At 36.7% G+C, this 22500-nt stretch overlaps 1 protein-coding gene across 1 annotated transcript in view; it reads left to right on the forward strand.

The window, feature by feature from the left end:
• The window catches only part of Su(var)3-3 (Suppressor of variegation 3-3), a 106371-nt gene that overhangs the window by 38471 nt on the left and 45400 nt on the right, over positions 1-22500 (forward strand). The window lies entirely within an intron of this gene.

Here is a 22500-nt window from a genome sequence, read left to right on the forward strand (position 1 = left end):
AACACTGAAAAATTGCCAGCAATGCGATTTTCAGGCGGCGAGTTTTCCGTTTGACCGCTCGTTGAAATCACCAAATTTATTCCCATCAGCACACGACAATTTCATTTCAGTTCGCTTTAAATGTTTATTCAGCCAATTTTACAATCATTTATTACTCTCCTTACATTATTATAATATCTAATCTAATTAGTTCATCGTTTGGGCCAAATCTACCTAGCGTGTGAATCTTTTAATAAGAGATATGACGTACTAGTGTTGTAGAATATCAATCATTCGGTAGGTACACGATTAGGCGATGTAAAGAGTGGGTGGAGATTTAAATGCTGGGTTAGAAAACCACTTGGCGATTATCGCCTAGTAAAAACTTTGTCAACAGAAATTATTCGTTAATATTAAAACGCGCTTTAAATTCGTGTTCTCCATCCCAAAAAATATAAGGCAAAGGACTTTGGTGTTGGATGGTGTTATTTGGCAAAAGTAAAATTAAGCAAGACAGCCGCAAAGTTGTTCAGTCGGGATACGGTAATAAACAACAGCGACCTCGTAGCGCAGCGCGTTATTGCCCAATTAATAACGAGCTCCAAGAATCCCACAACACGAAAAAGCCATCTTTTTAAGGATATTAAAACATCCCCGTGTTAAATAAAACAAATAAATAGGCGCTAGTTAATGGACCGCTCCCGACCTATAATGGCCTGCCACCGGGAGATTTTCTAATTTTCTTCTATTACATTGCGAAGAAATTGATTAGACAGATTGAAATTCTTGTTGCAACAAGTCTCGATATCAGTCGTTGAGATAACGTCAGGTGAAGTGAAGGCAACAACGCCCTAATGAACGACTGTTGATGGGAAATTTCAGCGCGCCTGATCGACTTTGCCGCCGATATTAGTGGAAGAAACGTAAATTGATGGCAGCTGAACTTTATTTGCATTTTTGTGCGGCAGTTTCGATAAAAGTCTGCCAACATTTAATTATTTGGCCATCGTGGAAATTCCTTGCGCCTGGGAGCCAATTTATTCTTGTTGCTTTTAAGGCGATTTTTTTCGCCAGGCATTTAACACTTACATATAAGCAACCACGTACCGGTATTAATTTTGTTAAGCAGAACGATTTACAACGACCCGGTTCGAAGAGAATGACTTCGAACGGAATGTTAGTCCATAAAAATGAAATAACTAATGCATATAAAGAGACTGAATATTGTAATTTAATTTGCTTTTTGGTTGCAGGTAAGCAGAAGTGAGGTTTTTGTCCTCAACCAGACGGCATAATGTTCGGGCGCGATGGGTAAGTTTTATATGGGACTTGTTTACGGATGCCGTTTCTGGGCTTTGTGCGTTTTTTGATTTAGGGACGTTTTATACCATGGGGGAGCATTTTTCTGTTCTTACTCTGCTGGTAGATACATGCCTACACTTTATACTGCCCACTCTTATAAATTTAATGACTCATAATGGCCACCATAAAGTATTTAAAAATTGCAGTTATCTGAGTTGACGTTAAGGGAGGAAATGTTGGATGGCCGACATCCCTTCGTTTTTTATACAATGGGGCGGCATTAGTAAAGCAAAGACAGCTGTCGGTTTTTGGGACACGTCCCAGTCCTTTTTATGGCCCAAACCTGTAGTCAAATACCTCCTTTCACGGCCCGTTATCAACCATTATCTCACCAATTATGACCCATTTCTTGTATATTTATATTTTATTGAGTGAGAAGGACACCCACGAACTAGGGTGGCGATATTTACACGGAGAAGCTTATTTAAATTTTAAAGTTTCTCTCGGAAATTCGTGTAAGCAAACAAGTCAGGTAGCAGCGATTGTCGTGTAATGCGTGCATAATGGGTCGGCTTGTTTGACGATGACCAAAACAACAAATGGTCAAGGGTGTTGACGGTTTTTTCATTTGAGCATTACACACGATGTTTCTTCATACCAACAGAGCTAAAATGATGAATCTGTTTATTGTGAGAATCGCGTGACTTATATTTTACTGGAAATATAACACTTCTTTGTGTGTTTGCATGTAAGCAAACATTACTAGTTCTTTGACTGACTTCTTTTGTAAACGGATATGCCTACCTGTTCTTTGCTGTGTGTACACTTAGGAAAAGCAATAAATTACCAGAAGTCGTCGCCGTCGACGCTTTACCCAGTGCTAACTTGTGGTTTCTGAAGTGACATTTGATTTACCAACGCCTGTTTGTTTGACTACAAACAGATGGTCAATAGTGATTTTATTGGATTTGTCAAATTTTCTTTGAAAGCTCTACTGGAATGAGTTCTACTTTTCAAAATCGTTGCATCATCTTGCAGTTGTCAAATGGTAGCATTGCGTAATCTCTTTGATAGTGACACAGTTGATAGTTATCGTTATGTATAGATATGAGGACTTTAATTAACGATATTGTGAAACCGATTGCTGTTCCGATCTGTTGTAATCGGCGCTATTTATATTTTATCGCCGACGAAGCTCTTCAGAAACGTATGGGTTTGATACAAAATGGCCCAATTAAAATTAATTTAACGTTTTCAAGCCATCGATATTTTAAACTTATCGATTCATCAACGAATCGCCATTAACTTGACTTATATGGTGAAAGAATGTTCTTAATTATTAAAAACATCTTGCGAAAAGGAAAAATTTGCACTGTTGTTAGAAACAAAAAAAGGTGAGTTGGCGGCTCAGCACCCGCGGTGGAACCCTCGGTTGGTCAATAACTCACCACCAGGGCTCGACGATTATATCCAAATTATCATTCCAACAAGTGTCCGTTCAGACATTTGCATATTATTAAGTATCCGTGGCGCAGAGCTGGACTTAATTAGTTGTAGCACTGAATACAGACACTCTGATGGTCGGTTTTTCAGTCTAATACCAACAATTTACGATGTTTGTCTCACTAGGGTTGCCCCTTTCCGAAATTTCCGAAATGGAAATAAAGGACGTTGTCCCTTCTTACACCTCAGATTGAACTCATTTGATGTGCATAAGTGTTTTTATTGAGTCCAAAACTTATATTTTTAGACCTGCTGTTTCAGATAATGGATTCTCAGCGGTACAATTTTTTAAGAAGTATTTCGAGACACTTGTAGATATACAGGTTGTCTCAGCCAAGACTTTCGAGCCTGATATCTTAGATATTTGTCAACGGATTTGTATGAAATTTAAAATGCAGATATTTTAGAAGATACAGATTAAAATCCAATTAATGCAACAACTCAACTCTTAAAAACGTAATTTTTACATGCCTTTTAAAAATGTTAAGCCTTTTTAGACTTATATTAAAAAAATTGATCGTCAGTGAAAAATGGTGTTTGAAAAAACTCGTTCGTGGAAGACGTCTGTTTCGCGAGAAAAATGAGAAATAAACTGTAAAACGTGGGTACAGATGCAAAAGCGTAGATCTCTATGAGACAAATGAGCACTACCATTAAATTTTGGTCAATTCGGAAATAAAATTAACTAGACGCCCTCTGGTGATGACTTTTGAACTATGTCGAAAACAGTAAAGAAATTTTCGTAATGCCACATTTAACTGACATTTAATGAATTGTTCAACAATTTTGCGTCTATAGTGTTAATTACTTACAATAGAAAGAATTACTTTAAAAGTACGTGGTGGTAAATACTAGCGTTGACTTTGGTTCTGTAGTTTTTCGTGGTATAAAGTGTTTATTGTTGGAACTTGAAAGTGGATAAAAAGTGAAAAATATGTAAATTTTGATTACAAAGTGTTATCAAATAGTTGTCTAATTAAAGATTATAAGTAATGGAACACAGCGAACACAAAGTTTGGCTCAAGAAACCAATAAATTAGTGAAGTGTTATGAATTTTAGGTTAGAATTTTCCACTGAAAAAATCATGAAATGCTGCGGTAAATCTACAAAACTACAATAAAGATTAACAACTGCTGATACATTTAAACGTAAATTATGCCAAAAGGTAGGCTTTTCAATGTCTTTGTAATAATTTTCCAATAAAGAAAGTGAACCAAACAGTCATTCGTTATTCGTGTTTTCCTCGTCATCTCTCATTTGTCAACATAAGTTTCTTGCATCAAAGATGCAATAATCATTCCGCATAGGCAATGTAATAATTGTGAAGCCCCAAAATTCGTACAACGCTCAAAATATCCGAATAAACATTTTCCCGCCATTTATGGTTACTGTTTTCGACCTAGCTCAGTGGCGCCCCAACGGTAATTTTACTTCCGAATCCTACTCGCAGAAACGTAACTGTCACGCAAGGGACATTTGTCAATTATCACTCACCCATACAAAGATAGAAAACAATATTTTTGACTTACTTTTGGTACTGGATGCTTTAATTCTTTTAAAAAGGACTAAATGACTGAACTACAACTGAAAAATTCTAGACACTTGAATATTTAGGACTTTGGAAATGTTTCGTACACTGCTGATTGGATTCTCTTCGAAAGCTTGAATTACAGCCCCAACTATTGCTTCGTTTCCAGTGATGTGTTTTGTCCTCACTCGATTTAGTTCAGGTACGCTTCCTGTGTCTTCAGATTATTGACGATTCTTTGAACTTTAAATTTCATAAATAACATTTCACAAAAAGTCCAACGACACTTTCCATGGGCGAATATTGATTCCTTTTTCAACAACACAGAAATTTCAGCCACTGTTGTTGGTTTTTAAAGTAATTTCACCAAATTAAAACAATTTTACTTTTCTGACAGCGCGCACACTTTTGGCAGTTTTTTTCAGTGGTACACAAAATGCCGCATAGAAATGCTTAATCAATTGTTTCAAAAGGTGACTGCCCAAATTACTATCAAAATTTGGATTAAGTTTTTACCAACAAAATTTAATTTTTTTCTTGGATCAGTCAAGCGATTAGGTTAATTTTTTGTGTGGCCATTTATTTTTCGGGGTTTAATGATCCAACGGTAATTTGGCTTAATTTTAAATAAAATAAATGTGTTTCAAAATTTCTTTTTTTAACTTTCCCTGATTGAAAAACCACCCCCTAAAATATGTGCATTCTAAATTTCATAACAATCGATTGATAAATAACTGAGATATTAAACCCGAAAGTCTTAGCTGAGACAGCCTCTATTTTGAATTTGCTTTTTAAAAATTTTGAGTACCTTTGTTGAATTTCATTTGTTCTCGAGCTAAGTAACCACAGCCACCTGGATTTTTATAAACTAAAGACTAAACGTTGTTCTTTAAGATCCAAAAGATCAGACGTCAATTATTAGATAGTAAGAAAAATGTGAAACTTTAGTCTCGGCCAAAGACTCGAGTTAGAAAGTCGCGACTGGTCTTGTTATCGTGTTAGAAGCTCAATTTGTTAGAATTAGTGAAAAGACTTATTTCGCACTAGGGATTGATGAGAACTGCGGGACTTATCTCTGGAATGGTTATTATGATGATAATGTTCTTTATTTCGTTCGAATCGTAAGTGAATACATAAGAGGTGCGGTAATTACGTGCCATTTACGCAGTAGCTTCATGAGTCCGCGTATGCAGGCGCCTAGTAGGTGGTAATGTAACCATTGCAAATGTTATGATCGAACGTCAGCCGTACAAATGGGCCCGCATGCATCATTATCGACGAAACACGTTACTGATTCAAGAGAGCCGTCAAATCCGAATCGGATCATCACTCTTATCCCATAAGGGTGCGAACCAAAACGACGAAAAACCTTTCCAGTAAATCGACTTGCATTAAAACGAAATTTTCCGCCTTCGTTCGGAACGTTTCCTTTCGTTTTGCCGTAAATTTTATTAAAACAATTAATTTTTTGAGATAGTCAGCCACCGTGACCGCTCCAAATTTAGACAAATTATCTACCTATCCGGTGAGTGGCCCAGTCGGCGGCGAGTCCATCATCTAACCGTGACATTGAATTCATGACACTACCAATATAAACAAAGGTTTCACCTGGCGACCGCGATACGCGCAACTGGATGTTTATCGGATGAACTGATTGTTCTGCGTGATGAAAGGAAGACCGCAGAGAAATTAAGGGTAACATGGACGATGAAAGCCGGCAAAAAGTATCGCTTGATGGCCTTGTTTTAAAACATCATTATTTCATCGCGAAACATGTTTTACTCTCCCGCCAATGCTGTATGACAATTTTATTGCTAATTAGTCTCATCTGATACTAAAGCTGCCATCTGATTAATATATTAAACTTGGTTATTACACAAACTGTTGTAACTTTACGACGTCCAGCGAAATTTTATATCTTTTCGATTTTCTCAGATTGTGCGGATTTTTTGATTGGGCAATAGTAAGTTATCTGCCTTTTCTGTAAGGTAAGTGAATGTAATATCGCCACGCTAAACTTCAATGGATATTTTTTTTAATAGTCAAAAAAAGTCTTTTGGGGTATAATATTACTGACACAACCCACTAAAAAGTTCAAACAGTTAAAAGCTGTTCCTGTCATATTTGCACATTCTGTGAATATTTTTTTAAAACATTGCGCATTGGCGATATTGTCTCAAGGAGGTAAGTAATAACGCCACATAATACTACTCCTACAAAACATTATTTTTATCCAAGAATTTTCAAAGAAAGTCAACTTTTCAAAAGTAATGTTTATTGAAAAAAAGAAACCATACATAAAACTCTAAATAAACAAACAACTAAACATAAACAAAAGTAAGAAAGAATTTGTTGTATTAACGGGCATACCGTTTCTAACAGCTGCTAGAGCATGCTGCATATTTTCTTCAGACCATGTTCCTCTCATACCTTAGTTGCGGTTCCTGACTTTATTCATGACGATTATGTAAAAAATCCATGAACTTTTAGTAGCAATGCAAAATAACAAGAAAAATACACGCGGTATTACAGACACTCAAACATTTTGTTTGTTTACTTTGCAAAAAACACCAAATTTTAAAATTTCCACCACTAAGGGATAACATATTCTTTACTAAAAGCAACTGTTTTTTACAAAAAGCACTTACCTTCCCCGTAATATTTTACTATGCGCCCGTCACACAACACTTTAGGTGGTACATGCTCTGCCAAACTTAAATCTGTGGTCAGAATTCAATGGTTTTTGAAATGCAGTTTTTTTATGATTCCGAAAACACCTAAAGCGTCATCTGTCTTTTAGAAGCCAAAAGTTCCCAGATTTTGGCCCTTGGCGTAATTTCCAGCTTGGCGATATTGTATTCACCTACCTTATTTCATAACTTGAAACCTTTGTTTCTTGTTTTATTTTATTAAAACCATGCCAATAATAATAATAATAATAATAGTAGAGTAGTAATAATAATAAAAATAATAATAATGATAATAATAATAATAATAATAATAATAATAATAATAATAATAATAATAATAATAATAATAATAATAATAATAATAATAGTGAAACTCGTAAAAAGCAATTTTTTGCAAAGAAGATTGTGATCTTGTGCAAAATCTAGTGAAACTGTAATGATCAGGAGATTTGATACGCAAATTGTCTAACAATCTGGACGAAGAAAACCTGACTAGTTGTCAGGCAGAAGTTGGAAATTAAAAAAAAATGTTTATGAATGTGGCCAGCATGGAGGGTAAGCAGATGATTTCCATTTGAGTGAGTCGGCGACCATTGGGCGGAAGTTACAACCCGCCAAAAAGGATATTCTACACGAATGCACCATTATGAGACAGCCGGTTAAGCGTCCGCTTGAAACCCGGCTGTTTAATCCATAAGGTGACCGATGAGACGAATTCGATAGCAGCATCTTAATTGGTTCTATTCAGAATTAATCATCAAGGCTTAAATTACCGACATCAAATCGGAACTTTTTCGATTGTGATTCTTAATCAACTCGTTTCGTACATAGCGGTTCACCTCCGCTATTGACGATGTTTCTCATAATTGCCTGTTTTTATTTTTTAATCCAGGTATCCATAACCGCCCAGACACATCCTGCTTCGTCCTGGCCGCGCATTCGAGTAGCATTTTACATATATTAGTAATCGTAAATAAGGCAACGCGCATTCCCGTCCTTCGAATAAAGTCCGATTTTAACTTTTCTGGTCGCATTTTATTTGTTCAATTATCATAAACATGTCGATTTTCATGATTCTTGGTATAAAATTCAATTTGTTCAAGTGCTGCTCGCCATTTTTAGGTGGTCTCCTCGGTTGATGAAGGACAACACGCAACTGTGATAATGTATCTATTTTAATTTCGTAATTATGCACACCACTAAAGTACGTGGCCATTTATCGAATTATCCTGAATAGCAGTAATGATGTAGCAGGCTCGACGTCCCTGTTTATTGTTCCTCTACCACGGCGGAATTATAATCACCAGACGCACCTTCTTCCACCATAAGTACTATCATTCTTGTGTGCTAACTAAATAATTCTTACCGTCACCCAACTCGGGCCGAGGCAATTTTATTGTTGGACGAAACGCTTCTTCTTGAGGAGACACCTATTACCGCTTTTTTCTGTTTGTTTGTTTAACACCGTTTCTGTATAATTTATTCGCCGGTGTAATATATTATCATGTTGTTTGGAAATTTTCCGTATTTCCAAGGTGTTCATCTATTAATTCCAAAACGTCGCTTAATAATGTTTATCGGCATTAATAATCTTACCCTCATTCATCATTTATATGAGCGCAGCACACAGTGGCACGTAACAATTTGGTAAGTTTGAATAATTTTCTGCATCTCTTGGGAAAAATATCACCGTCGTGGTTCAAATTTACGATCTCTCAACCAAATTTGTTAAAAACATAATCGTTTTGAAAACTTGTCAGACATCGGTGGAGCAAAAACTTGCTGCCTAAGCGAGCATTGAAGTCGCCATCACCCACCATATAATTTGTAGCGTTGTAAAATTGTCCCTTCTTATTGAATCTTTTCCAAACACGTTTAATCTATGTTTTACAAAGCCGATATCGAGGAATGAAATTCCCGGCCGGATACATTTGACAGCCTATAATTTGGAGTCTAGCGGTCGGTTTTTGTTTTTTTGCGAGTGCGGGTCACCATCGTAGTTAAAGCTCAGATTTATGGCGGCTGGCCGCGAGTTATTATCGCGTCCGACAGAAATTCCGTGTCTAGTGTTTGTTTTTCACCTTTTGTTGGCCCGAAACGGCACCTGTTGCAAGCCGTTTTTGGGGCGAGGGACGGACGCAGAGCCTAATGTTAATATTTAAAGTGGGATGTGAAAGGGGGCGCAAGGCGAACTCGAATGAAATATTTATTGTTGCAAATAATTAATAAGTTGCCACACGTGCAATCAAGATAATGCCATTATAATTTTTAATTACGGTCATATATTTGGAAGACTTATATAATTATTAGGCTGAAAATTACAGCCCAACTTTCTGGCTCATATTTCAAAGTTCGCTATCTGTGAGGAAGTCTTGCATTCTTACGTGCAAGGGATGATTTATAGCCATCGCGCTGCCCTAGCATTAGCCGAGTCTCTCGTCCCCTCCGAATTATCTGGCCCTTATTTCGAGATATTGCTTCGACGGTCGGCGTAATAATTACAGGCGGTTGCGCACTTTTATGGACAAACAGCTAGATTTACACTGATAAACTTTAGATATACGAAGCGAACTCGTGCCCACCGAACTTCTTTGGCGTTATAACTTCATAGCTGGATTAAATTGAGCGATGACTTACCAAGCGGTCTATTGTCTTAGGGGGTCGACAGTGATGTGTCGAACCGCGCCTGCTATTGTCCTCATCGACAGGGTCACTTAACAAGCGTCGAAAAGACTGTGATGAATGGACTCATCCATTCGACCGAAATTCGATTAATATCAGCAACCTTTGCGACCCGAAACAATACTACCAAAGGGAATAAATTTCAATTAGCCATTTAAACTATTGCGTTTTATTATCTTTTGTAGGTGGAAAGAATCACACTTATGGCACTGTGACGAGGCTGTGTAATTGTACTGTCAACGTCCCTTAAATTTATAGAGATATAAAATTGCTCGAGAGGATTACAGTCACCCGTACTGTATTAACAATTTATTTATGATACAGTAATTGAGTTATTGTCAGTTTGACACACCATTTGCAATTTTTAATTTTTAACACATCTTCAAATTTTCACACAAACACCATAATAAAGCTCTACACAAAGACTATAATTTTCATATTTCAGGAGAATGTAATTCGTTTCCGTTTACCTGGTCAGTAAGCCTAGATTTTGGGTCGCACAAAACTCATGTTCAGGTTTAAAACAATGGGACCTAATACCTAATACAGTTGTCTCCTATCTTTGGGAATTTGATTAAAGAGACTAATACAAATCAAAAGTTAAGAGTAAAAAAATTCAATTGTCTTTCGTTATCGAGTATTTTTAAAAATGAAAATAATTAGCTTTGTGCTGTCTTTTCATTTATTTGTGTAACATAATTCATTAGTTGTTGTTAGCGATGTTAAAAGTCTTTGAATCCCTCTGTCTAGTGCGGAGTATTATTAATTTCCTTCGATTTTGTGTGTTTAAAATGATACAATACCACTGCATTAGTGCATTCAAGATTTTGTCGATATGTCAAAAAGCTCGGTAGTAAGTCAGATGTATCTATGTTGACAGTGCCACTGCTTAGGCTAAGACATATGCGAAAAAGTTTCCAAATCGCATTGTAGCATATTTTAATGGTAAATTCGCTTTTAATAAAATTTAATGTTTAAATTTTAAATTTTAATTTTTTATCAATAAGTCGATATCAAAGTCCATTCAAACAATTTTCCACTCTTAACTTTCGATTTGTTTTAGTCTCCTGAAACAAATCCTAAAAGTACGGGCGTCAATTTTGATAAAGATTAATTAAGATATAAGATCATTAATAATAGTCCATAGTTGATAAGGCAAAATAACTTGTATTCCCTATATTGTACCGGTGCTTAAATTGTACCTTTGCGATTTTTTTAAGAAAGTAATACTTATTTTGACCTTTAACGATTGTAATTAATACCCACTAACAGAGAGTAATTTGACAATGTCGTAAAATTCAAATTTGTAGCTAAAGGTTTCAGTGTGTTATCAACAAAAGAACACATTTTGAACTTATATTGTAAGTTTACTTTCGTCAGGGTCCTTCCGCTGTTCAAGTATCATTTACATTAGTACGAGTATAACTTCCTTTTGCACATACAAAATCATTTTTAACTTTACACTTTGTTCTGTAATCTCATTTTTGTTTATTTGTTTACAGTTTCCAAAAATGTACCATCGCTTGGTCTCATTATTGTACTAAGGCAATAATGCAAAAGTGCCCAATGTTGTTATTTATAACATTTCAGGTCCTGTTGTTTGAGAGAGTTAAAAGTCTTACTTATTTAGAATTTTTGTGTTATTTATGTCATTTTTTAACAGTTATTATAATTAATATCTCAAAATATTTTCGGTTATTAGATATATAAAATTTCAGACGGAATAATAATATTATAATTAGTAATAATATACATATTGGAAGTCTCTTTGTACAGAAGTTAAGTCACAATCGGTTTATGACCAGCCCGTCCCACCATTGCAAATTTACCTTTTATTATTGTGGTCTTTTTCTGTCTATGAACCGTTTCAGTCGTACTAGAAATTATTATTTTATTTTCAAACTGAAAAATGCTACCATCTAAAACGATTTTAGAAATGACATTTGTGTAGACAAGTTTGCTTTGTTAAATGCCCTACTACATGTTGAAAAATTGAAAAAATTAAATAAGTTGTCAAATATGTATATCAAACTTTCCACAGCACATTTTTTTATTTTATTACAAATACTTTCTTCAGAATTTGCCAAAAACAAAATGTGGTAGTACATACAATACGAGTATACAGGGCTTTCATTTGAAAAGGAGCCAGTCTCAATAACTTTTGACATTGAGCAAATCTATTTTCATGCAAAAACAGGTGCATTAGGATAGCGAGGGATAAGTTCAAAACCAACATTAATTATATTTTAGGCTTCATTCCTTAATTGCTAGCCACCCCTACTTTAAAATTTTAAATAGCACCTCTTACTTTTTTAAATTTGCGTATCTAAGTTGTCTAAGTATCTAAGTGTCAAAGAAAAAAAGTTTTTTTCGATTCGTTTTTTAGTTAAGAGTGGTTATATTTTTGAAATTTTTGATCGTATTAGGCCATGATTTGAAGCCAATTTAATTTTAATAAAAAATTGTCGACTAGGGATGCAAGGGGAGAATTTAAAATCAACATAAGTAACATTTTAACTTTCATCCCTTAGTCGCTAACCACCTTTTAAAATTTGTAAGCACACCCAACAATTTAAAACATTTTGTTGGTTTAGAACTCAAAAACGAATCAAAAAAATGTCTGCTTTTAGGGTTAGATAAGCTTTTTAATATTTCAGAAAGTTGGGGGTGCTATTTAAAATTCTAAATGAAGAGTGGTTAGAGACTAGAGGATGAAATCTAAAACGTACTTTATCTTAGCTTCAAATTATCTCATCGCATAATTAACAAATTTCTTATTTAATTCTAAATCAAAGGCTACTAGGACTATAAATTTCCAAAAATAAAACCATCATAAAACCACCCCTAACTAGATAACGAATTGTTATGTTTTTTCTTTGACATTTAGATTCGTTCATTTTTTTTCTTTCCGAAAATGTTTCTAAAAGTAGGGATTGATATTTAAAATTTTAATGTAGGGGGTGGCTAGCGACGAAGGCATGAAAGTGAAAACGTTGCCACTGTTGGTTTTAAACTCTCTCATTGCATCCCAAATCGAGAATTTTTTATTAAAATTAAATAGGCTTTAAATCATGGCCTATTACAATTAAAAATTTCAAAAATGTAAACACCCTTAATTAAAAAACGAATCGTCAAAAAAATTTTTTTTGACTGATACGTAATTTTTTTCGCTTTCCGAAAATGTTTGAAAAAGTAGGGGGTGCCATTTGAATTTTAAAGTAGGGGTGACTAGCGATTTAGAGATGAAACCTAAAATGTAACTATGTTGGTTTTGAACTTCCGTCTGGCATGGCGATTTTTATCAACCTGTTTTTGCTTGAAAATAGATTTGCTTATTGTCAAAAGTTATTGAGACTGGCTATTTTTAAAATGAAATATTATACACCGCAGTCTTTTATTCTGGTGACAAAATTTGGGCTAAATCAAACCAATTTTAACTTACAATTGTGAATTAAATGCAAGAAAAGCGATGTAAATTCGGTAATAATCAGTTATTTTATTGGTGATTCAAATTTAATAATGTGTAATGTGTTAGACGTATTTTTTTAAGTGCGGGTGGCGTATTTTTTTATTGGCCCTCGAACGGGTACATTTATTTAATTTTGCTGATTGTAAGAGATAGTGTGCCCAAATGTAATGCGTTTTTTAAGACCCAAAAATTGCATGAACCGGGAAATTTGAAAAAAAAATTGAAAATGAAAGTAGGACAAATTACAAAAGTCTACCTTTTTTTTTTTATAAAAAACAGTACGGAACCAAGAAGTACAACGGTTTCTAGTCTGTTAATGGTAACAAAAATATTTTTTTAAATCGCACAAAGCGTAACATGGGTATTTTCGAGATTTGCAGCCCGAAAATGTGTCTTATTTACAGTGTTTGTGTTGCGTTGGCAGCAGCTGATGAATGTGTGCTGTGAATACGGTATATGAGTGTAGTTTTGAGGTGTATTGAATAAGGCGTTTTGCGGTGGCAATAATTCGTTCCATGGCAGCAGTTCGGCCGGAATAGGTCTGGAGGTGGCGGGCCAGCTGGTTTCTTATACTCGAAGAGCGCGTCACGTAATAAATAACGTGATAATGGCCAGGTAGGCAAATACTAATTCCATAGCCATTGTGTTAACGGACTCCCGATTATTTATACGTATTTATTTACATTGTCACCAAACTCGAATCTCATACGCGGTTTATTTATTGGCACCGGAGGCCAACGCGCGCGAGACCGTGAATATGCGTTTATTATGTACGGTTTTTATTTATTTAAATTCGGTGGGAGGGAACTTTCGATAATTTATGTGAGTCGACCAAATTATTCCTGGAATCGTAATTTATCGCCGCGTTCGGGTACTCATATTATAAGTTTTCTTTAGGACGGCGGCCATTTCGGGAATTAACAAATTGTTGATTCATAACTCGAATACTTTCTTTGCAGTCTATGCAACGTTAAACAATGAGATTTTTCGATTAACTGCTTTTTTATTTGATCAAGATTTATGTTAATTAGTTTAATTGGGCATATAAATTCTATGCAAAGCAAAGGCAATGTTAAGTCAAGAAAACACTCCGACTCATTGTCGCACCTGACAGAGTACTCTACAAACAAAAGCCTGTTTAAAATTCTCCTTTGTTCAAACACATAACTCGGAATTATTTTAAGTAGATACAGAGAAGCACTAACCAAACGTAATATGTTTTCCATATATTCGAAGAAAACACTTTCTCGAAGAAATAAAAGTCGATGCTAATGTTCTTCCGGGACTGCCGCGTGGGTCGAGTGCTTAAATCGTAAGCACAAGGATGAAGACAAGCCCCCATTGTGTTGAGGGTCCTCGAAGAATCACTTTGCGTATGATTCAATGTTCACGGTGGTCCTAATCGACTGGGCCAGAAGGCGGTACCACGGTTGGGCCCGTTGTAATCGATTGATTCGGCGAATTTTCAATTTAACATGTTGCTAACGCCATTTTTCTCAGTCGCATGTTTGTACGGTACGCATAAATCCGGTCTGTCAGCGCGCGGCTCCGGATTGAGTCGGTATTATTAGTCCGACGCGCGAAATCGTGTTTAAAAGTCCGGTTTCGGATTGAAAAATGATTTTGGAATCGTAAGATGACATGATGAAATTCTGAGGGTACGAAAATTCGAAGCCGCGCAGAGGTCATCTCCAGGTCAAGAACGCCGCCGCCGACGCTCAAAGGTGTTGCGCGTTTATTTAATAACTTGAGACACTTTCTGTAATTTGAGAATGGCACGTTGGAAAACTTTGTGATTTAGCCGATTGCCGTGTGTTGCACACACAGTCCTGGCAGACTTTATTTCATTTGAATTTTGAATTTGTAATTACTAATTATTTTCAGCCTGTTCGTGCTGTTATTGCAGGTCTGGAGTCAAATACCACCAAGGCATATCTTTCAAACGCATTAAGCGTATTATATTACGAATGTTAATGTGATAAGCTACCACCATAAAATAATATAGATTCTACATACTCAAGCTTTAATTTAATCACTATAAACTTTATAGGTGTGCGCATATGTGGGGTCTATTCTCGCAGTGAATTATGTCCAACAAACTAGTAGAGATATTTTTATAATTTTTATAGAGTGTAAACGCTTGACCTATCGTTGAAGTCTCCGTGGTGAATATTCGAGTTTCCAGTCTAGTATAACGTTTAAAACTGTGGATTACTTGTAAAAAAGCAGAATACCGACAAACAGCTCTTCGTTGAATGAATGCTGAAGTCGATTTATTTGCAGTCTGACTTACCGGCAGTAGGCTCATGAAAACCTAATATGTACAATCCGATGAAGCTAAATCTTGACTTTTCCATTTTTTCGCACATGTGGCGGTATACCTAAATCTACCGCGTGTTTAAGTTTTTTATTCGTTTCTTTGATGTGGTCGAGATAAGGTAATTGTAAAAGTAACTGTTGCCTTTTTCGATTTTCTCCTTTTGGTATCGGTCCTTTATTGCGTATGGTATTTCTGGGCGTCATCTCCGATGGCCGTTGTCGATTTCGTCACGAAATTCCGAGGGGGTTTTGTCGTTTTCGTCGATTCGTCGCTTTCGTTTTTCCGCCAGAAAGAAGAGCCTCGTCGTCGGTCATGCGTAAAGACTCGACCAACAGACTCGGTAACGGGACGGAGGCCGAGATAATATATACTTATTTTTAATGAGGTTTTTAACACATGAGTTAAATGGATGTGCGCTCACACATATTTGAAGCTCGTACTGATATCTAATCAATGAATCGATGATGAATCCCAAGCGCGGTCCAGCGCTATCAGCGATCAGCTCACTTCGAGGACCGGTCCGGTCACTTCGCCTGCCTCTTCCTCCGTCCTACCTCTGCGAGCCCGTCGAACCCGCAACAGGTACAGTCGACGCTAAGTTCCTTGCAACGCTCGTTTATCGCACCGAATATTGCTTTTTATGAAGATTGCTTTTGCTGAATTTTATGGCATTTTATCGCTACGGCTTTAAACTTTGCTACATTCGTCGCTTTCGCGGAATTCGCGCTAACGGCCGCTCGCTAAAATTGCCACCAAGGCCTTTTGCAAGAAAAGACGTAATTATACAACTCACTTTTCACGGAAAACTGAAACTGCCTATTTACTTAATTGGCCCCAGGCGTTACAAAAAGCTTGGGGTTGCTTACATTAATATTTTTGCAGTGACAACTATTTATGTCTGTTACGCTTAATGTTGACAGTAGGTGTATTTATCGCGAACGCATCAGAATAGAGTCCCGCATGTAACACTTAGTGGTTGTCGTTAATTAATTTAATGATTCCGATAATGTAATTATTAATGTACTATTCAGCGTTGTTCAGGAGCATCATATTGCTGCAATAGTTTTATTATGTTTCTTAAATGCAAATATAATAAAAAAACGAAGGCAAATTGAAACAGTGCGAGTTGAAAAATGCGTGTATTTTGCTAATATCTTAATTTAGTTATTGGCATATTTCGCACAGCAAGCCGGTAGGATTTTGGATCCGTGTCGGCTCTCAATAAAAATTATATTCAACGGTCGCCTATCAGCACTTAAATAAACGAAACACGAGTCTTATCTCAAACGTTCGAGCGCCGAGTCGCGTTCACTTAGCAAAGATATAAATTGTGGCTCACGTATGCCGCATCGGTCTCGAAGGATCATCACCGGAATTCGGAACATCACCGCAATCGGTAGCTTGAGATAAGTGGCATCTCGTGTTCCCCCCCTTGAACACGTACGTTCATTACTGAGCCGAGACGGTCCGTATTGGGGGAAAAATTACACGGTTGCCGTCTCAAGGCTGGCATCGTTTTTACACGGTACTGAAAATACCTACCAAGCAAATGCTGGAGAAAAATTTCGGACCCGAGCCGAAGCATGCGATAGGTGGAATGTCCACAGCGTTTTTATTAATTAGATTTTTGGCATAGAAAACCTGTAAAGTTTGCATTTTAATGGGTCCGGTGTGCTCTCTGACAGACTGCTTCTAGCATCTCATTTGCACACAATCCGCGTCCGAGATTTGTGGAACTATTTATATAAATTACAGAAAATGTCCCCGAGTTTTGGAATGCCATCCTCGACGCACACGGAAAATTTAATTTTATCGTTCTTGCTACATAATTAATACACTGTTTTGCTGTGCGAAAGCAATTAAAAGGATTTTTATGTCTATGCATTCCCATGCTATTTTTATCGATCGACTGTAATAAATAATTGAAGAAATATCGTACTGTCACTTTCAGTTTAGGCAACACCAATATATCACACGCTAACGTGAGATCAATAAAATTCAAGCGGTTGTGGCAGATTATGCATACTTCCGTTGCAACTTATAAATTCGTTTGACAGTTAGATTTATTTAATGTATACTTATTTATCATGTAACCAGGATTTAAGATATGCAGATAGCTGCAATTAATAAAATATAGTGTTTTTCTCAAAGTTATTGCCTTTACAGCGTGTAAATTATTACACATTATCGTTAATTACTCAAGTTTTCAGGTATAAGCTGTAACTGTTACACTGTACCCCACTTTTATAATGTTAAGGAAATGTTAGCAGACTTGTGAACGTTTATCTAGTCAAGTCTCTCCGGGGCTTGAATATCGTGACTATTTCCAATATTTTCACGGCTTCTGTCAATATTCTTACAACGCAACGACCACTCCTGTAATATTTCATTATCAAATTTATTCGGTTTGTTATACTATTACCGGGCCAATCTGTCTTGGACATAATTAAGTTGACACATTTTTATGCCATAAATAAGGGTAATTATCATTTGATTATCGCCTCTCAACCACACCTTTATATTTCGACTTGAAAAAATTGCTTGACTTCTGGTTTCTGGTTTACTCTACATACTCGATCGCGGATAATGGCAGTGATTTGCAAATTTCAAGACGCGTATCTGTAATAGTAGCTGTCAATCAGATTACATGCTGAAATATTTTAAAATTCTGTTTTGACAGCGGAAGGAAGAGCCGATTGTACGCCACGGTGATAAAAATGCTCGTAATAGCCTACCGATGATGTAACATTGTTAGATCCTCCACGAATTTCGTGTTCTTCGATGACTATTGAAGCTTTAAAATGGTAACTCATCAATCTCGCCAGTCAATACGTCCATTTGGACACTCCTTTAATTTGTGTTTATCCACAGTCATTTTCGTCAGTATTGTCGTCAGATTGCCAAAAATCTATTACTCGTTTTTTGTCGCCTATTGAACGGCTAACCAGTAACCACAGTGTTAGAGAACTGCTCCGCGTTTGTGTTGTTATCATTTTGCGGTTTGCCTGCCAATTACCTAATAAATTGTTGGGTTATCAGAATCTGAAGCTAGGTGGGATTTTCGATGGACGTAGTTATTGGTGGTTTTGTAAACTAGTTTGTAATTTAGATAAAAATGACAGATCACCTGATAGAATGCTGACGATTATAATTCACCTAATGTAACTGTTCACATTTACAACGTGTTCTATCATATTAGCACATTAAAATTCTTTACAGTGGTTATGAAAAATTACACAACATTAACACGTAGTTGGAATATATTATATTATCTTAATTGCTTGCTGTGAATGATTTTTTTCCACTGCAATTTCTTATTTTTGTCGTCCTGTGTATGAAACAAAAATTACCGACATGTGAAGTACGTGTTATCATCTGTGGAGGTCTCGATCGGTGTCACTTGGCATACAAATCGCCGGATTTCTGTTCTTTTCTCTTTCAAGTCGAGCTATGTATGGCTAAATGGCACGTATTCTATTTCGAAGAGAGAAGTCTGAACGGACGTAAAGAGACAAGAATCGAGTCTGGTCGTGTATCGTCAATCGGTCAGTGCAGCTAGTTTACTGCGTTTGTTCCAAGCTAGTTGTTTACTTTCTGTGTGGGAGACTTGTAAATGTACACGAGCATTCTTCGCCGTGCAGAGGTTCGAAAACAATTAAAATAATATTTCCACTTAATTGGCAAATTTGGCTCGCTTCTCTTCAATAAATAATGTTTCTATTTGTTGATTTTTGGTCGCGATAGTGCACCACCATTCACTGTAATTGATTTTTTCACAGCCGCAATAATTTAGAATGACAGGCCAAACGAACCCAAGCTCGACCTTTTCGAAAGCATTTTATTTGCTTTTGACAGTATTGGCAGGTCTGATTTGAGATCAAACTGATTTCGATCTCTTGGTCGGATTATAAATGGCGTCCTGTTAAGTTTCGCAGCCGCTGGTATAGACGCATCACAACTGAATCGACCTCCGACCCAAAGAAACACTCAAACACAGTCCAAGTCCAATCCAATCTCCAACAACAAACAAGAACAATGTGCGCCAACACGCTTTAACAACTTACTATATGCATATGAGGCAGCGCGAGGATAGACAAGACAAGAAAAAATTGCGGCATGCTTGACGATTTATCACGGCACGATCAGTTATAAACTATGTGCACGATTGCGCAAAGGTCTCGACGACTCAACCGAAAAATCGCAACTTTTTTGCACATTAGTGGATAGTCAAAAAAAAATTAAAGTCATTTGAATATTAACTACTCCAGGTAAGTAGCATTCTTTTATTCATAGTTGTCACATAATTTAAGCTGGATAACATCTGGAAATTTTAATTATGGCCATTCCGTTGACTAATTTCTCCCAAATGTGTATAAACAACACAGCTAAAAGAATTATGACCGTTCGTCAAAATTAAAATACGGTGGTTTTGGAATTTATGCAAGGCGTCTCGTCCTTGTGGCGCCATCTTCAGAGTGCTGCAGTAACCATCCGAATAAGTCCGACCAAATCCGATCCTATCTTGGTTCCAATCGACGGTCCCAACCCAACTATATAGTGTTTGACTCGGCGCGAGGGCGTGTGGTGACTTCAACACCGAGCGGTCTCACCTGACCCCCACCTTGTTGCCTCCTTGCCCCTCGTTTGTCTATCGTCAGCGGCTGCATAACGAGGCGCGGATGTATGGGCGGAAGATACTGGACCACTCATTCCAGCTGAGTGCTATTATTAAAATTGTTAGTTTACCAGACTATGTTCTTCGGTTAGCCATCAGAGAGGAGTAAATCGAACTTCACTAGTGGTCATTTTTTTTAAGAAGTCGCAATTCCTTCCAGGATCTAGATCAAAAAGGAAAAGGGATTCTAAATCTTTCTCTTCTCCATGATATATAAGTATTGTAGTAACGTTTTCTTTGTACACCCCATTAAGTTTTACAAGAGATAATTGTGTTTAAAATAAGTGACCCGAAAATATTTACGACACCGATCAGTTCGTTTGAAAGACTACAGCTTGTTTGCAGTAAATCACGCAATAAGCTTGCTTAAGTGATTAGCTTGAAGGGTACTTGCCGTTTGGAATAATCATAATAAAAAATTAATAATGTACAAAGAAACATTGCTACAATATTCACAAACATCTTTCCTCTAAGCAGTAAAACGAAGCTCAGTGCGATAGGTACCAGTGCACCCTAAACATTTCATTTACTTCCAGCTTCATGCTGGTTAAAATTTGAACCTTGAGTCTTTGAATTTTTGTTACCCCTGATCCGAAATCATGTTACTTACTTACTTACTTATCTGAAGGTTTTACGTCACTATCTCCCTCTTACTCCGACACCATACATGACAAGGAAAAACAAGGCTAGACATATTGGGTAGGTATCAAAAGCTCTCGATTTTCACAACAAAAGAAACAGGCAAGTGCGTTTGCTTTGACGATGATTATGAAAATTTGCAAGGGGTACGGCTTATGACTTAGAGCAAAGCGGTTCTGAAATGAAGTAAAGAGAGAAACCACATTTAGGTTTTTATTTTACAAAACACATAGAAAAAAGAACAAGCTATCAATGTTTTGCTTACTGTCTTTCCGCAACGTTGACTGATTGTCTCGTGGTTTCAGGATTCTCTATGCAGTTCTTTTTCTTAGTTTTGCGAAACACTTATTTTCGACATTGGCTAATTGTTTTCAGTCATCACCAATTATTTGTTCCTTTACAATCGGCATTATCTGAAGCATGACAACATAGGTCATCTATGGTCCACACCACTCAAATTATTCCCAAATACTAAACAATAAACAAGAATTGATATTGACGTCAGGAGCAAAGAATATTCAATAGAATAGAATAATACACTATACTTATACATATTCTTTGTTTTAGTTTCTTTACATATTTAGTACACAAGGAGTACTTACCCATATTCCGGGCACGATCTAAAGCCATAATATTTTGTAATTTGGTAAAAAACAATGTCTCTGTTTAATACATAAGTAAAAACTTCTTGATAATGATTCGTTTCCCCTATTGATCCAACTTCACAGGAAAAGTTCCTCTGGTTGTGAAGTTTCTGTCCAAGGATGGTGTGCAGTTGTTTATCAAAAAAGTTTCATTTGAAACCGCAGTCATTTTCTTAAGCAAGACGAGTGAGACGTTGTGTGCTCTGATGGTATTTTCTCGATAAAATGCCGGTGTTACGGCATGCCTTGTATATTATTCGATACCAAATACGCAAATACAGTCTACACATTCATTACTTTTTCCTCATTCCTACAAGTGATCAAATGCCTTGCCTTCATTATCTAATTGAAACCAATTAAATAGGGGAACACACCCAGGCTTCTACACCATGTTCTAATCAAATAGCTTCACTGCTTCATCGGTCACACCATTTTTTGAGGAGTGGTTTTTGAAAAGTTGTCTTTTGGTGAACGAAAGTTTGTTCTATTAAACTGTTTGAGTTTGTCTGGAATGACGGCGCTGCCAGCGAAATTTCTATCGCGGAATTCGCTTGTCGGCAATTCGCAGAGGGTCGAGGGGTGGCAAAAAGTTCCCGACGGGCCTTGCACGTATATAAATCTGCGCGTCAATTCGGAATTCTAGAGCGCTAACTCACGCGGTGAGAAAGAGAGAAAGGAGGCGACTCGCGAGTTTTTAGCGGTTCGACATTTTTTCGAGGTCCAATTATTTTTCGACACAAACTTCGTCTGGAAGCCGTTTGTTTTTGATCGCCAAAAAACTGGCCTTCGCACTTGTTTTTGGACGAGCAATGGCCGCTCGGGATTTATGTAAGTGTTGGCCGATATGAGATCGCCGCCAGATTGGGGACTTGTATACACGACCGTCGAATTCATTAAATATTGTGTATGTTTTATCGGCCCACGGTTATTTATAGACTGCTAGGTCCGAGAATCAGCGCCTGGCTATCGAATTCCACTGATTAAGAAGGACCAATGGCCATTGTTCTTCCCAGCCCTTACTTGGTCCAAGAGATTTTAATGAAATACCGTAATCAGAAAGTCGACATG

The sequence above is a fragment of the Tribolium castaneum genome, chromosome 4 (assembly GCF_031307605.1).
Source record: "Tribolium castaneum strain GA2 chromosome 4, icTriCast1.1, whole genome shotgun sequence".
NCBI lineage: Eukaryota > Metazoa > Arthropoda > Insecta > Coleoptera > Tenebrionidae > Tribolium > Tribolium castaneum.